Here is a 17,142-nt window from a genome sequence, read left to right as displayed (position 1 = left end):
TGGATAGAATCGCTCTCGTAGTCGCGTTTTGAGTTGTTCCCAGTTGAACCCCGGTTCTTGTTGGTAAGTGGGACCCTCGTGGGTCCACCAGAGATCGGCCTCGTGTCCAAAGTAGAATGAGGCGATCTCCACGCGGCGTTCTTCTGGGCATTCTACCAACCCAAGAATTTTGTCGAGGGTTCGGATCCATTCCTCCAGGATTACGGGATCCTCTTCTCCTGAGAACGTGGGTGGTCGATGGTGAGAGACTTGTCGGGCGAAGTCTGCGTTTGCGTTTGATGGAGGTGGTGGGGGCCTGTTGTTGCGGAGAGCCACGTCGCTCAGTGCTTGGGCGACTTGTGTTAGTTGTTGTAGTGTTTGGGTTAGGGGGTCGTGTGTGGCGGGTTTTGGAGTTCTTGATTGCCTTCTGTTGGGTGCCATGCTGTTGTCTTCCTGGGTCAATGTTTATAAGAATGTTAAATTGGAGCTTGGTGTACTTCTTTGACGTGATAAGCGGGGGGGGGGGGAGTTTTCTTCAGGTAAGGGAGGAGAGGTCATGTGTAGGTTTCTCAATCTCACCACGCGTCCTAAGATTCTTGGATCCAATGTTCCTAAATATTTAGAGTTCAAGCTTAATGTCTTAAAGTCCGGTCCTTAAGAGTCTTATCCTAGGGTCGACTTAGGCTCTGATACCAACTGTAACACCCCAGATTTTCAAGATATTTAAAACTTATAAAATAAATGTGAAATCTCCTTAAATCCCAAAACATAATACAAGAGTACGGGGTGCTATGCCACACCTGAGTTAGAGAACTCAGGTGCACAGGCTAACCAACTAATTTCCTCAATAACGTAAATGCATAAACATGGCACGCAGGCCAAAAGGGAAACTATCTACTTCTACGTTCCAAGTTCTAGCGCGCTCCAGTGACTTATTCTTCTGTGCCTGAAAGCCAAATATATCTGTTCAACGAGAGATGCTGGTAACCCACTCCAACGCGTTGAAATACAATACATATATATATATATATATATATATATATATATATATATTACATAGATATACGAAAAGTCATTTTGAAGCATGAAGATATATACTAAGAGACTCTAGTTTTCAAATCAGGGGACCGACTTGACAAATAGGGGTACACACAATCTACAGTCATAACCAGCATATACAATTCTCACATAGGAAACAGACAATAATCACAATTAAGCATTTCTAGCAAGAGCCCTATAACAGTCACCACATCAATCCTTCTTATCTCATCATATAGCACACTTTGTTGGCGCCATAGGACCAATCGCATGCCCATACATGAGGCTCAGCGCGTATAGCTCTGACACGGCCCCGCAGCACCCTGCCCCGTCTCACAATAACGAGGGGTCGATCGCAACCGACCGATGAACCGCAGTTCTATATAATATTTATATACCTGACCGGTCTTTACCAGCCTGGTTAACAGTTGGGATGGTTCCTAACCCATTCAACTGCCTGTATAGTGGACCTTTGTCCTATATAATATTTATATACCTGACCGGTCTCTACCAGCCTGGTTAACATTTGGGATGGTTCTCAACCCATTCAACTGCCCGTATAGTGGACCTTTGTCCTATATAATATTTATATACCTGACCGGTCTCTACCTGCCTGGTTAACAGTTGGGATGGTTCTCAACCCATTCAACTGCCCGTATAGTGGACCTTAGTCCTATATAATATTTATATACCTGACCGGTCTCTACCAGCCTGGTTAACAGCCGGTATGGTTCTCAGCCCACCCGACTGCCCGTATAGCCCGATTGATCTCAACCAAATCGGGGTAACAAGCACACATAACACATAGCAAGCACATGCAACCCACATTAACACATTGGGAAGGGGGAGAAAACGTATAACAAAACCTATGCGTGATCCTTCACATTCTAAGAATAGTCCTAAGGGGTTCATACTTCTTTCACCTAGGTCAACGGGACCAATTCAACTAGCATGCAATATATAAGACTCATACGACCTACGAACGGTACCCGAAAATCAAACTAGACATAGGCACGATAGACAGAGTCCATTGGGACACCACGGGGTCGGGGGAACATCAAACGGGGAAGCCGGGATCCCGAAGTGGGGTACAAACCAGCGGGTAGCCGGTGGGTGGGGGTCACCCGCCGGCTGCCCGCCGGCGTTCTACTGTTCCGGGCAGCGGCTGCCCGCTGCCGGCGTTGCCCAACTTGGCCGCGGGTAGGTGGCGGGTCTTCTACCCCCACCTACCCCCCACTGACTCTTTTTCATCAAAAACTCCCCGGGAACCTTTGTGGAACCCGAAACCATGCTTAGACACTTTCAAACGCAATTGATAACACACGTAGACAATTAACGGATCAAAATCAAGAAACAAACGGCACATAACCTATCATGCTTTTCTAAACGTAATAAAAACCCAATCATGCGAATTCCCACCCAATATACCAAGAATAATACCATACGGATTCCACGATATAACCTAGGGTTCTAATTATTTTTAAATCAACAAGAACACAATTCATCTTCCAAAATCAAGATTCGGTAGGAATATCATATGATCATCAAGAATCTCATATAATCATTAAGAACATCAAGAACACCATATAATTATCAAGAACGTCATATAATCATCAAGAACACCATAATTATCAAGAACGTCATATAATCATCAAGAACACCATAATTATCAAGAACGTCATATAATCATCAAGAACACCATAATTATCAAGAACCTCTCCTCATCAAGATCACCCATGGACTTATCCCATCAATCATCAATAATAATATCACAAATAAACAGTACACAATATTATGGGGAAATCCTAAGAGGGGAATCATAGCTATGAAAATAGGTTTTGTTGAGACATGGGTTACCTCTTAGCCTTAATTAATTCCTTGGCTATGAAGGGTCTTTCTTTAAGCTTTCTTGCTTTCTTGATTTCTTCTAAGGGAATTCTTGGAGCTCATTGGGTGGTGAGATGTTATTGTGGTGGGGGGGGGGGGGGGGGGGGGGGGTTCTAGGTGCCTCTTAAGTCCCCTATTTATATATTTAGGAGTCCTAATTAGGAACTAATATTATAGGCTTGCTAATGCTATTCCTTTTGGGACTAAGAATTGGGTTTATGGTTAAGGGCCCGTGAACTATGGTGGGCCTTTCCTAATTAATTATTGTGATTTAATTCTTTCTTTTTGGTAATTGATTAAATGATTAATTGGTTTTAGGGATCGTAACACGGGGTGTTACACGGCGGGCAGGCGTTTGCCCGCCGGCCACCCCCTGCCCGGGAGTTTACCACCGGCGGGCAGCCGGTGGGTGACCCCCACCCACCGGCTACCCGCTGGTCCGTACCCATCCCGGGTCCTCGGCTTCCCCGTTTGATGTTCCCCATTCCCCGTGCTGTCCCAACAGGACCCCGTTTGTCGTGCTTGAGTCTAGTTTGATATTTTGGGTGCCATTCGTTGGATAGAAGAGTCTTAGGATTTGCATGCTAGTTGAATCGTTAACCCGTCGACCTAGGTGGAAGTTGTATGAACCCCTTAAGACTATTTTTAGTATGAGAATGATCACGCGTAAGCTTATTTATATGTCTCCCCCTTCCCAATATGTTATTATGTGCTACAATGTGTTATGTGATGCATGATTCCCCAATTTGGTTGCGATCAAATTGGCTATACGGGCAGTTGGATAGGTTGAGAACCATACCAACTGTTAACCAGGCCGGTTGCGATCGGTCAGGTATATAAATATTATATAGGGTTTCGGTCCACTGTTTGGTTGTACATGAGCTGCGATTCATTTTCCTGGCTGCAGTCAGTGATTCACTTCTTGGGCTACAGCCCACGGGCCTCGTGTGCGAATGGTCCACCAACTGGACGCGCCAGCGGTGTGTAGGGCCACCAGCCTGAGGAAGACCATAGCCCACCGAATGAGTGATCAGGCGGTGTGTAGAGCTATGGTTGTCTACGATCCACCGAGTGAAGGGCCAGCGGTGTGTAGGGTCGTAGTCTCCGAGGATCTTCGCCCACCGACTGAGTCCCTCAGTGGTGTGTAGGGCTTGATTCGCTACGATCCACCGACTGTGCTCATCAACGGTGTGTAGGGTCGTAGTCCCCATAAGAGGATCGCAGTCCACCGACTGAGCGCGTCAGTGGTGTGTAGGGCTGTTATCCGCCGTCGAGCTTTCGGCGGTCTGTATGGTTGGTTGAGATCAACCCCCCCTCATGCTGCGGTATGAGGTAGGGTGCTGCGGGGCCATGTTAGTGTTATACGCACTAACCCGCATGTTCGGGGCATGTGATTGGTCCCGTGGCGCCATCAAAGTGTGCTTATGTGATTTGAATGATGAATTGAATGACGAATGAATGGTTACTGAATAATGATGTGTATAATTTGAAAGTAAACTGTGACCTTAAATATATGTTCATTATGATGTTGTTTCTATATACCTATTTATCCTTATTGAATGTGCTTACCCCTACTTGCTGTGTCTATCCCTGATTTTAAAGCTAGAGTCCCCTAAGTATATCTCTTCCTGCTTCAAAATGGTTTTCGTATATATATATATATATATATATATATATATATATATATATATATATATAGGATTATATTCAGATACAAACAGTTCTTAAAATACAAACAGTGTGGATTCATTTGGAATACAAACGTTGGATCATGGGTTTGGATGTCCAGGATTTTATTAAATATTTATGGTAATTTTTAATCATCCATTTTTGTGTTTTATTTTACGGGGGGGCATTTTTGGTTTTTATTAGTTGGTAGTCGTTCAATTTGGGTAGAATTAGAATTAGAAGTCCAACAGGCGCGTCTCTCGCGTTCCCCTTGTGTCGCTGCCAGTGTGCCTCCCACGCCGTTGATCGCCTCCTTCATCAGCAGCCGGAAGATGGTCACCTGACGGGATTGCGGTGGTGCCAAGCGTCGTGGATCACCATCGGATGGCTTAGGTCGAGGTATTTTTTGCCCTCTTTTTCTCCTTCTGCGTTGTTTTTGCTCGGGTTTAGCCTGTGGGTTATCTCGGTTGTTTGTTGCGAGGTGGGGGAGGGGTGCTTATGCAAGGGTGTTTCCGGCAGTAGGTGTAGGCAGGGGGTGGTTTATGGCAGTTCACGGCGGGATTTAAGTTAGAGTTTTTTTTTTTTTTTTTTTTTTTTTTTTTTTTTTTTTTTGGACTTGTAGATTTCCACTTGGGTGGTTTATGGGTTGTTTGTTGCTCGTTTGGGGGAGGGTGTTTCTGTATTTGTGTTTCAAGCAGGTGGCGTGTTGTGTGTGGGTCGGTGGGGGGTGTCTTACAGCGGTTCACCGCCGTATGGTGGGCAATGGAATTAGAGGTTTATTATTTTTTTTTTTCGTTTCTTGCACGGGTGCGCTCATTTGAAGTGAAAACCGGAGCAAATACAGGGGTGGGGGGGGGGTGTGGCGTACGGTGGTTCACGGGGGGATGTGGGGTGGCTATAATACATGGTTTTTTTTTTACCAGTTTATGCACTGCAGTTGGTTTTTTTTTTTTTTTTTTTCATTCTGTTGAACTGGATTTCAAACTGGAAAAAAAGTTGTATGGTGGCATACTGATAAGTTTTTGTCGTAAAGTAGATGTGGAAAAATTGTGGCATGTAATTAGGTATATGCTTAATTGATTATATGAAGTATGTAATTTTGTTAATATAGTTTGTCTGTACGGTGCGTGGTATTTGATTGTTTGTGAATAATCTATTAAATTTGAAATTCGCTTGAGATAATTCACTGCAATCTGAATCTTCTTACAAGCATCGTAGATGTTAAGATAATCTAGAGTAGATGTCTACAATCTAGTATGAAAGATTATAGAATCATACAAAGAACATGTGCTTGCAACACATTTACAACTTCGTTTGGGGTTGTGCTGTATGGTGTATGTTGTTAGTTTCTTATTTTACTCAGGTGTGTGCACTCTACCGGCGAATGTCTGCATAGTACTTTTTTTTTTTGGTGTGAAGTATGTGTCCCGGATATTGTGCTTCCTTCATATGATTTGGGTGTTCTTTGTGGTTTTAGTTATATTCCTATTTTGCTTATTGAATCCGTTTATAATTATTGAGTAAAAGTGAAATGGCATTGATAAATTGAAATAAAGGATTGTGTTGTGGGTGTGTTCTAATATAATGTACTGTGTGTTGTGTGCACGCATGTGAATAAGCGGGTGGCTAGATAGCTTTTTTGTTTACTCAGGTGTGTGCACTTTTGGGTGCGAATGTATGCGTAGTCCTTAGTCTCTGTGTGAATTTTGTGTTTCGAGTATAATGATTTCTTTGTATGCTACTTTGTGCTTTCTTTGCGGAATTAGTTGTATTGTGAATTTGCATATGAACTATGGTAATTTTGAAAATATTTAAATAAAGGATTGGTTAGTGGTAATGGTGGATTGTTAAGTATTGTTTTCGCTGTGTGCACGCATGTGAATAAGGGGGTGCATTTGCTGTTTATATGTATGCAATGTCTTGCTGGGGTTGTGATAGTGTTGTTTCGGGTTGTGTTCTTTGGTGTAGCTAGTTAGCTTGTTATTTTACTCGGGTGTGTGCAATTCTAGAGGCGAATGTGCGCATAGTTTCTACTTCTGTGTGATTTTTGTTTTTCGAGTTTTGTGGTTCCTTCATATGCTCTTGTGTTATCATTGACAATTCCACTCTTCTGTCCAACAAGCAGTTGAAGTATGGTGATTGTCTGGATGAATTGGTATGGTGTCTATTGTGCCCAGTCTTCAACTTGTTCAATTTTTTGTGATTTGTATTGTTTTTTGGTATTCATTCGGGGCCCTATGGAATTCTGTTGCAGTTGTTCATGCTTATGGAATTCTTTAAATGCATTGATCCGGCAAGGTCTTCGATTTGTGCGTGTTTGGAATCGAAGCGCATGCAGATGAGTTGGCGTGATGGCAAGAACAAGATTGACTGCGGTGTGTATGTTATGCGTCACATGGAGAGTTATTTAGGACAGGGAGTGGCCAGATGGAGATGTAGATTTAGCAAAGGTAACATTGCTCAGCTCAAGAAGTTGAGGTTACGGTACATGAAGGAACTTGCAACCTCAGAATTCAATCTACATAAGTGTCGAAATATCTCCAGGGCGTATCAGTTTGTGTTGTCTATCTCATGGCCTCCATAGTTGTGTTTTGTGGGATGTGTCTATTGAGTTTTAGGTAATGGTTTTTGTGTTCAGAGTTTGGCTTTTTATTTTGGGTTTTTAACAACTAGTGGTGTTAGTGTTTTTTATGATGACCTAATGTGCACATTTTTATTACGGTATGTGCTAGTCCGCACTCTTTGATGCATTTCATTCATGGATATTATCTTGTTTAATTTAATGTTAGTGGCTAGTTTAGTCTTCGCTTATACTATTACTAAATGTACTCGTGTGTGCACTGTGGTGGGAATCTGTGTTCACACACACATCTTTACAACTCATAAAATTGTCTATACTTCATTAGCAGCTAGTTGGCTAAATGCATAAGTATAAGTGTGCCCATTGGTGATAAAATGTGTGCATGTAAATCTTAACATATTCCACACAATATTCGGTCTTCACGATTTTCCTTGGTATTGGATTTGGGATGGGTGCATGCTCAACTATATACATGTGCACAGTTAATATACGCATGTGTGCACAGTTGCGTTTAAGTGTGTGCATGCATCACTAATCATGGGTTAACAGTAAGAACATTTTATAACAGAGACTAGTTCAATATTATCTTAGACGCTTAGTTTTTAAATACGTGGGTGCACATTCGCTGGGAAATGTATGCGACCACATCAAAATAAAGACAATAGTGTGAGTTCATTATATCCTTTAATAGTTAGATTTTACCACCGTGTGTGTACACTGGTGTTAAATACTGTGTACAGCACCCGAAATATTAAATAACAAGCACGAGTACAACAGTTACTAGTTCACTATTAGCTTTGTAGGCTTAGTAATAAAAAACATGTGTGCGCAATGTGTGCATAACGCAACTAAAAATATAACATCCATGGGTTAATAGCCACTCGTAGGACTCCACATTTTCTCTTGCAATGAGTCCTGCCCCAAATGTAATGCTCAGTTTATGGTTGTCCACACCTGTAACTGGTATAAAAACAAGCTTGTATCTACACTGGTTATGTTGTTCTGTAATTAGTGCACACATATAATAGCAATAATAGATGTGCACACATGAATACATATAACAGTGCCAAACTTGTATCTTGCCACCGTAGTTACCAATTGTATTTCAAAACCACGTTAGTTCCACTATGCAGACAGGAATTCATAGGCGTGCACACTGTTCCTAGTTCATAGATAACCTTTTTTCAAACACTCTAATTTCTAGTGTTAACAAAAACACCTCAAGTTTTCTACCATGCATACAGTATTAAGCAGACATGCATGCACAAGTGGAGTGAATATTCATTTCAACTGTAAAACAATTTCATACAATTCAACTATGTTAGCCGCCATGCACACAGACCTGCATAGCCGTGCACACACCCAAATGCACACAGACCCGCCTTGTGAACACGATTCCGGCATTACAACCAACTCGGTTTGACAACCGCCGCCTATTCTTCGGTTCTCCGTTGTTTCCTTTTTCCGTCACCACGCTACTACCCTTTTTTTTTTTTTTTTTTTTTTTTTGCTTGTATCATTCCCGTGAACATAAAAGGTATTTTATGTGAACTGTCCCTTCCCTATTCCTCCGCATCGTGCCTTGTTTGATATTGAACCCGGCAATGGTTGCGTATGCTCGGAAGAAGTCTAGTCCGTCTTCTAGTGATACAAATTCTTGCCCAACGTACGGTGTGCTTTCGCTTTTGCAGTTAGGCAACCACTGTTTCATTCCATCGGGTAATACGACCATGTTGCACTCCGTTGCTCCGGCTCCGCTATGTTGTTCGCCTATAAATCAAAAGCGTGTTTTGCGATAATAAAAGTACAATTATTCGCCCATAGCAGCACTGTTAATATTACATATAGTATAACAAATAAATCTGTGCATATTCCAACTATGGCCGCCTGTGTGCACTCGAGACTGTCCTTGTGTGCACGTGTAAAACTAATTGGTACGAACATTACCTACAACATCGCAGTCTCTCCGTATTTGGGTTTGTTTGCAGATTTCTATGAACAAAATTCAATAACCTACCCTACAAGTATGTCATGGTGTAAATTTTCACTACTTCTAACCCCCAAAAATTAATATACACGCATTGCATTACATACTGTTCTCCCTCAACAAAACAACATTGAGTAAAAGCGATCAAATATACGGTTTAATTACCTGGGTGTGCATCATCCATGGAGCCTAAGTTGGCTTCGAAATTTCTGAGGTTTGAGTCGTCGTTTGAGACTGTTTTGGTGTCCATGGGTGAACGTTGGAGCAATTGGTCTCTAGTGTGAAAGGGGTTTGCATTGCCGGTGGTGTATTCTAATCCTTCCAATATTACAATCCCTTAATTATAGGATGTTATACAAATACAATTCGTTTCCTTATTTACTTGTGTTTCTGCATTCACTATTTTGCCCTTGTGTTTAGAATTCAACAATCCGTGTGAATTTATATTTAGGACAAAATATATTTCTGCATGCAGACAAAATATAAACATGCGGACAAAATATAATCATATTCCAATTTTCCCCTTAAGACTCCATCTCATCCATTCATCTTATCACATCCTATGATTATATTTTGTCCGCATGTTTATATTTTAAGGGGGTTTGCATGTGAATGCAACCCTGTATATATATATATATATATATATATATATATATATATATATATATATATATATATATATATATATATATATATATATATATCTACCTATATTGTATTTCCACGCGTTGTAGTGGGTTACCAGCATCATTCGCTGAACAGATATATTTGGCTTTCAGGCACAGATGAGTAGACACCAGAGCGCGCTAGAGATCCGGAGCGTAGAATAGTTAGTTTTCCTTTCGGCCTGCGTGTCATGATTATGTATTGACATTGCTTTAAGGTTATTTAGTTAGTTTAGCCTGTGCATCTGAGTTTTCCAGCTCAGATGTGGCATAGCACCCCGTACTCTTATGTTAAATTTGGGATTTAAATGAGAATTCACCTTTATTATATAAGTTGTAAAAGTTTCAAAATTTCGGGGTGTTACAGTTGGTATCAGAGCCTAAGTTTGACCCTAGGATAAGACTCTTAACATCAACTTTTAGGACATTAGGCTTAAAACTCTAGTGGTTCAGTAAGATAGGACTAGGGATCATTGGACGCGCGGTGAGATTGTGAGACCTCTAAACTAATCCACACCTATTTTAAAGAACTCCGCTTCGCTTATCACATCAAGGTAAGGGTACAACACTCTAACTCGACATTTACTGTAAACATTGGCTCTATAGATCAGCATTATGGCACCAAACAGAAGACAATCGAGGACTCCGGAACCTGCCACGCACGACCCCCTGACTCAAACCCTACAGCAACTAACCCAAGTCGCTCAAACACTAAGCGACGTAGCTCTCCGCAACAACCGACCGCCACCACCTCCACCAAAAACGAACTCAGAAGTCGCCCGACAAGTCACGAATCATCGACCACCCACTTTCTCGGGAGAAGAGTATCCCGCCATCCTTGAGGAATGGATCCGGACCCTCGACAAAATCCTGGGGTTGGTAGAATGCCCAGAAGAGCGTCGTGTAGAGATAGCCTCATTCTACTTCGGACACGAGGCAGACCTCTGGTGGATCCACGAGGGACCCACTTACAGACAGGAACCCGGATTCAATTGGGAAAGCCTAAAAACACGATTACGAGAAAGATTCTACCCAGCACACATAAGGGCATCCATGCATGAAGAGTTCCTCCACCTAAAACAAGGAACAACTACCGTCGTGGAATACCATAAACGGTTCCTCGAACTAGCACGCTTCGCACCCGAGTTGGTCCCCACAAAGGCAACCATGATAGAACGATTTATATCGGGCCTCAACTTCGAAGCCCGAAAAGCACTAGTGATCAGCGGACCCCGGACCCTCAACGAGGCTTACTCCAGTGCCGCCAACCTCTACCGAATCCAACTACTACAACGAGGGGTTCAGGAGCAGATACGAAAAAGGAACACAGGAGGTGGGGTACCTCCTATGAAAAGACTACGGAACGACGCTAACACCAGGCCAAGCAATCCGGCTACCCAAAGGCTGCCCCAGGGAAACAACGAAACTAGTACGAGGAACTTCTCATTCCCAAGGTGCAAAAAGGACCACAGAGGCAAGGACTGCATAGGAAATCCCTTACGATGCTTCAGCTGTGGAAAAGAAGGACACAAGTCCTTCCACTGCACTCAACCCTCAAACCCACGCCCCATAGCCATGGGCCAACGCGGAGGCACAAACAATCAAGGGAATTACGGTGCCCCCGGAAAAGTATTCGTCATGAGCCGCACTCAAGCCGAACTCGAAAACGAGGGCATCCTCGACGAAGAAAACACAGCCCCGGGAGAGAAAATCCCACTAACCAAACGGAAGAAAACCAAGAAGATGAATTTTGTCTAGGATAACTAGCAAATCCCTTGTAACCACCCTCATAGTAGAATTACTTGTTTAGATTAGCTATCCCGAAATTATTATAAATAAATAAGCAAATCAAAATAATTTAGCATAAAGAGAAAGGGGCTAGAATACCCCGAAAACCCGCATCAACAAACAAGAAGGACCAACCAAATCTTCTACCACTAGAAGACAAAAGAAGGAAAAAGACAAGGGATACACAACAAAGGAAACTAATGTCACCAATGGGGATTAAACTCTAAACTTCCCACTTATAAACCCAAGTCCCTAACTACTAAGCCATGAGTGTTTCTTGAAACCTTAAGGGAACACTCCCTTCTTAAACCCCTCCAAGTTCCTAAAACCCACACAAACCCCCAAATCAAAAGCCCTTCTTCTTCCCCCAAACACACAAACTCACTCTCTCTCCTCACCTCCACACAACACCGCCGGCGCCACCCGAGCACACCCCAACCACCCCGCCAACAGCCGCCGCCCAGCAAACACCACCGGCGACCACCCGCGCGAGTCGCCGCCACCGCCTGGAAGCTGCCTGCGATGGACCCGCTGCTACCGCCGCTCGGAGGACGCCCGTTGACCACCCACTGCCGCGTAACACCGCAACCCACGACGGCCAAGACCCCTGCCAACGATGCAGCCGCCTACACCACCCAGGTCAACCGCATCCTCGCCATCCGAAACCGAGCAAGTCGCCGTCTCGTCGCCGGAAAATCCTCGCCGGAATCCCGCCGAAAAAACAACACCGGAGAAGACGCCACCTTGGAAAAACCGTACAATGCCAAAAAAGCCCGTTGGTATCCGAACCCCGTATTGGAACGACGCCGATTACACGGTAATCAGAGGTAAAGCCCTCGAACCCGACCAATTCTCTCCGGAGTTGGTCGATATGCTTAAATTTCAAGGACTCTTGGATACGTATCTCACCATCAAAGGGGATACGTACCCCGAACTAGTGAAAGATTTCTATCACCACTTAGTGGCCGTCAAACGGGGTGATAAAGTGGAAATCACCGCAAAAGTCCGGGGCAAGGAGATAATACTCTCCGAGGGCCGCTTGGCCAAACTCCTAAAGCTGACCACCACAGGTGTGTCGGATTACGATCGAAAGGGATGGATCAGTATCCAAGGCACGGGGTATATGGACTACCTCGGGTACCTACTAGGAAAGGAAGAGGGCTTCACCTCGGCCACCCGGCCAAACAGGAAATGGCTAACTGCCGAGCAAAAGATACTAATCATGATTGTGACCGATAGCTTGTTGCCCACGAACAACAAAAGCAAAGATGTGGGAAGTTTAGAGTGTACTTTTGCCTACTTCCTAAAACACAGGATCAAGTTCAACCTACCGGCTCTCATGTTAAAGCACATGGAGTTTTTCAAATCTAGCAACCGGCTTAGTCTACCTTACGGAATGATCCTCAGTTGGATCATGGAGAAAAAGGGAGTGGACCTAAGCCACACAGAAATCAAACCCTTAAGCGGCATGGTTTTTAATGCACAGAACCTCCGTCGCAATGACATCTACTACACCAAAGAGGGGCAGTACATCACCCTCGAGGAGATTTGCCTTAAACCCGAGGAGGAGCGAAGAGAATTGGTTGATCGATTGGATATCTCCAACAAGAAACTTAAACGGGCAATGCAAGATTCTGGGGGACTAGGGGGAAATGAGGAACAGGAAGACGATAGCGAGCCTAACCCACCGGCACCCGCACGAGCAGGAGGAAACCCAAGGGGCCAAAATGAAGAATCCGTCAACGAGCGCATCCTCGCATAGCTCACCCGGCAAAACCAAATCATGGACGAAGGGTTCTCGTCCTTAATCCACGAAACACGCGCTTTAGATCAGAGGGTGAAAACAATCGAGACCATATTGGGCACTCGCGAGGCATCCAGTTCAGGAGTAGGAAACCAAGGTAGACCCGAACTTTCCAATCACCACGTCACCAGAAATCCAATCTACCCCAGCAAGGACAACACGTGGGGCCACATTCCTAATCAGGAGGCCAAAATACAGGACGTTCAGGGATGAAGGAATGGATTCACGCACCGGCTTCGGGGACGAAGCCTCTTGTAATGGGGGAGAGTGTAACACCCCGTGTTACGACCCCTAAACCAAATTAATTAATTAATTACTCACCCCAAAAACGGAATTAAAATACATTAATTAGCTAAAAGAGGGTCCACCATAGTCCATGGGCCCTTATCCTTAAAGCCATCCCTTAGTCCTATAGGAAATAGGATTAGCAAACCCATGCCATTTAGACCAAATTAAGACTCTTAGGTATATAAATAGGGACATAGGAGGCACCTAGAACTCACACCACAATAAACTCTCACCACACAAGAATTCCCAAGAATTCCCAAGAATTCCCATAGGAGAAATCAAGAAAGAAAAAATCTTAAAGAAAGACCCTTCATAGCCAAGGAAATTAATTAAGGCTAAGAGGTAACCCATGTCTCAACAAAACCTATTTTCCTTGTTATGATCTCCTTCTTTGGCTCCCTCTATATACTTGTGTCTTGATGAATTTCTTTATGATATTTGTGATATAATTTTGATTGATTGAGGTGATGATTTTATGAGGGATCTTGATGTTAAAAAGTGGTTCTTGATGTTTGTGTGATGATCCTTGATAAATCTTGATGTTTCCTGATGTTAAAAATAAAATATGATTTTGATGGATTGGATGGGATTAGAACCCTAGGTTGGTTTGGGAATTTATATTGTGATGTTCTTGATTTATATTTGGATGGGAATTGGCATGCTCGGATGTTGTTCGTGTCTAGAAACCATGTTAGGATATGTTCAATATGATTCTTGCTTTCGGTCCATTAATTGCCTATGTAATGTCGTTAATTGCGTTTAAAATTATTTAAGCATGGTTTCAGGTCCCACATAGGATCCCGGGACGTATATTGAGCTAAAGAGTTAGTGGGGGTAGGTGGGGGTAGGGGTACCCGCCACCTACCCGATGCCCGAGTTTACCGCCAGGCAGCGGGCAGCCGGCGGACAGGCGTTTGCCCGGCAGCCACCCGCTGCCCGGAAGTTCACCACCGGCGGGTGACCCCCACCCACCGGCTACCCGCTGGTCCATACCCATCCCGGGTCCCCGGCTTCCCCGTTTGGTGTTCCCCATTCCCCGTTGTGTCCCAACAGGATCCCGTTTGTCGTGCTTGAGTCTAGTTTGATATTTTGGGTGCCATTCGTAGGATAGAAGAGTCTTAGGATTTGCATGCTAGTTGAATCGGTAACCCGTCGACCTAGGTGGAAGTTGTATGAACCTCTTAAGACTGTTCTTAGTATGTGAATGATCACGCGTAAGCTTATTTATATGTCTCCCCCTTCCCAATATGCTATTATGTGCTACAATGTGTTATGTGATGCATGATTCCCCAATTTGGTTGCGATCAAATTGGCTATATGGGCAGTTGGATGGGTTGAGAACCATACCAACTGTTAACCAGGCCGGTTGCGATCGGTCAGGTATATAAATATTATATAGGGCTGCGGTCCACTGTTTGGTTGTACATGAGCTGCTGTTCATTTTCCTGGCTGCGGTCAGTGATTCACTTCTTGGGCTACAGCCCACGGGCCTCGTGTGCGGATGGTCTACCGACTGAACGCGCCAGCGGTGTGTAGGGCCACCAGCCTAAGGAAGACCATAGCCCACCGAATGAGTGATCAGGCGGTGTGTAAGGCTATGGTTGGCTACGATCCACCGAGTGAAGGGCTAGCAGTGTGTAGGGTCGTAGTCCCTGAGGATCTTCGCCCACCGACTGAGTCCCTCAGCGGTGTGTAGGGCTTGATTCGCTACGATCCACCGACTATGCTCATCAACGGTGTGTAGGGTCATAGTCCCCATAAGAGGATCGCAGTCCACCGACTGAGTGCGCCAGCGGTGTGTAGGGCTATGATCCGCCGTCGAGCTTTCGGCGGTCTGTACGGTTGCATTACTACAAAAAAGGGCTTTAACGTCGGGTTTTTTACCCCATTTAACATCGGTTTTCGACCGACGTCTAGGTAGCAGACGTCATAAATAATGAGATACGACGTCAGTTAAAAAACCGACGTCGTATAATTTTTAAATTATTAATATTAACATACGACGTCGGTTATTAAGAAATAACCGACGTCGTAAATGTTGTAAAATTATTTTTAATTAAGAAAAGACGTCGGTTTTTATAAAAAACCGACATCGTATATTTAATAAAACAAAAGAAATTAACATAAGGCGTCAGTTTTTATGAAAAAACCGACGTCTTTTGTTAACTTTAAAAATTAAAAAAAAAATAAACGTCGTCAGTTATTTATAAATAACTGACATCGTTTATTTTTTTTATCAATTTTCCACCCAATTAATACAGCTTTTACAATTCACAACAATGTTCTTAACCTGTCCAGCAATTTGATATTCAAAGTCTCACAATTAATCAAAACTAATAAATCTTACAATTAATTTAAAAGCAATTCATACCATCAACTAATCAAGTTAAATTTATGGTAATTCTACAATTGATAATAATAATAATAATTTCAAACTTAAATTATCAACATCAACTAAACTTCAAGGATTGCTTTAAGCCATTCATCAATAAAATACTTACATCATACATCTCTAACTTCATCAATAGGCTTGCTCCATGGATACACCTATTAATATAAAACATAAAATATGTATAAGTACTTGGCATCACTATATCAATAATAACTATTAATTATTTATAAATTTGCATACGTTTCCATTATCTCTTTAATGTCATCACATGGCGGGTGACCAAGTGAATCAAACTAAAATATTTCATATAATGAAGGACAAACCGCCATCAACATTCAATGTCACTACAAAAATAATAATTAATTTATTAGTATTAAGTGAACATAATATATACTATAACTATATAATTGTATTTAAAATGTAATTAATACTTGTGAACATATTGACCTTTAAGGATCACCGGAAAAAACCCAACACGTCAAGAAAAAGAAAAAGCTTACACAAATGGTAATAAATGTAAGTATAAAGGAAAAGCTATCATTTTCAGACAAGGAAAATCATTGAAGAAAAGTTCCTTACCACATTGTGCCATACTGCAAAAGTTTCATCATCGTCTTCACAAACACTAATCCATAATCTATCAGCTGGGAGTCCATATCTATAAGCAACCATATAAGCAACCATAATCTAATGCTTGGCCTGCAGTTGAGGTTCTTTCCCATGAAGTTGTTGGCCTCAATGTCTCAAGTGCAGATGCAATGCGGTCTTTGAATGTATCCACCTACAAATAGAGTGTCTGAGATGGAGATACAGATGTGGGATTGAACTCTATAAAATCAGCAATCAATGAAACAAATGAATATTATCCTCTCATAACCTGCAAAAAGCTGATAGTAGAAATGGACAATAGCTTCCTTATTCATCTTCCCCATCGATTTTAGTTCGACAAAAACATAACAACAATAGCTTCCTTAATCATTGAGAAACAATAACAATCGCAAGAACCTGTCAAACATACAGGAGCTAGAAATGAAGATAAGGGCATGCCAGTGGTTCAGTAACTAT

The 17,142-nt window shown here is 42.8% G+C and overlaps 2 long non-coding RNA genes across 2 annotated transcripts in view; both read right to left on the bottom strand.

Moving 5' to 3' along the window:
• Positions 1-16,145: 16,145 nt before the first annotated feature.
• LOC109148487 lies at positions 16,146-17,002 on the bottom strand. Its single transcript, XR_002048799.1, has 3 exons — positions 16,955-17,002; positions 16,657-16,858; positions 16,146-16,232 (listed from the first exon to the last, which is right to left on the bottom strand). It is a non-coding gene; the product is annotated as an uncharacterized LOC109148487 (long non-coding RNA).
• The window catches only part of LOC109148486, a 1,478-nt gene continuing 1,326 nt past the window's right edge, over positions 16,991-17,142 (bottom strand). The window contains exon 5 of the long non-coding RNA XR_002048798.1: positions 16,991-17,082. This is a non-coding gene — a long non-coding RNA (uncharacterized LOC109148486). The remainder of the gene's footprint in view (positions 17,083-17,142) is intronic.

This window comes from Ipomoea nil, unplaced genomic scaffold, assembly GCF_001879475.1.
Source record: "Ipomoea nil cultivar Tokyo-kokei standard unplaced genomic scaffold, Asagao_1.1 scaffold2115, whole genome shotgun sequence".
NCBI lineage: Eukaryota > Viridiplantae > Streptophyta > Magnoliopsida > Solanales > Convolvulaceae > Ipomoea > Ipomoea nil.
This window is presented reverse-complemented; position numbering and strand designations above follow the sequence as displayed.